Below are 1,055 nucleotides of genomic sequence, written 5' to 3' on the forward strand. Positions count from 1 at the left end.
TATTGAATTCTATGGCTATACGGTGTCTGAAATTGGAAATGTATGGCTATTACCAGGTATCTTTCGAGTACGAAGCAAAGTGCATACCGCTGAAGCTTACTGCCCTCCCTCTCCATCAAGTGGTCATGATGATAAAGGTGCAATTTCCTCCCATGTCCCGAGGAGTTGGGGGATACCATGGTGAAGTGAATGTCTGAGGGCCAAATTTTCCTGTGTCCAGCCAGTAATGATTGAATGGCTGAGTCATCTCAGGATTCAAACCCTCAACATGTTAATCTTTAGCTATCACTGGCTAGCATTAGATTGCATATTTTTTAATTGAATTCTATGTGACCAATGACATCAAGACGGTATTATGTCGGGAAGTTCCAGATGTCAAAAAAGAAATTCAAAGAAAAAAAAAGAACACAACCAAATATGACAGCTTAGTTTTTGTCATTTTCCAAGTCTCATACTTTGATTGTGAATTTAAATTTTAGCATTGGAATCATCTCGGCATAATGCAGTGAAACACGGAGTGCGGTACATGCTACATACTATATATTTTATTGCATTTCTGGATTTAATACGTTTTCTTTATATGTGTATTTTTCAGACATTCGAGGATGATCTGAGTGACGTACCTAATATTGTGTGTGTTTTTGTCGTCATGTGAAAAAATAAAGGAGATTTAAAACATTACCATTTGTTTTTTGATTTAATTGAAAATTTTCTTATAATGTAAATTATAATTAACTATCTTAATACGGCAGAGTACTCGCAAGATAATAGCACACTCTCGGGAGGAACCAAAGTGTGCCGAAATCCAGTCCTCAATAGAGGGTACCAATACATACCCTATTCTACAAGCATTATTCCCTGTCTTGCTATCTTTATCAGCGATACCTTTTCTTCTTCTTCTTCTTCTTCTTCTTTCTTCTTCTTCTTCTTCTTCTTCTTCTTCTTCTTCTTCTTCTTCTTCTTCTTCTTCTTCTTCTTCTTCTTCTTCTTCTTCTTCTTCTTCTTCTTCTTCTTCTTCTTTTTTTTTTTATTATTATTATTATTATTATTATTAT

General features: G+C 34.9%; 1 long non-coding RNA gene across 1 annotated transcript in view; it reads left to right on the forward strand.

Annotated features, from left to right (window-relative positions):
• LOC144962670 (uncharacterized) overlaps window positions 1-681 on the forward strand; it is a 16,091-nt gene extending 15,410 nt beyond the window's left edge. The window contains exon 6 of the long non-coding RNA XR_013643508.1: window positions 596-681. This is a non-coding gene — a long non-coding RNA (uncharacterized LOC144962670). The remainder of the gene's footprint in view (window positions 1-595) is intronic.
• Window positions 682-1,055: the final 374 nt, after the last annotated feature.

The sequence above is a fragment of the Berghia stephanieae genome, chromosome 1 (genome assembly GCF_034508935.2).
Source record: "Berghia stephanieae isolate SIO BIC M18660-M18661 chromosome 1, UCSD_Bste_1.3, whole genome shotgun sequence".
Lineage (NCBI taxonomy): Eukaryota > Metazoa > Mollusca > Gastropoda > Nudibranchia > Aeolidiidae > Berghia > Berghia stephanieae.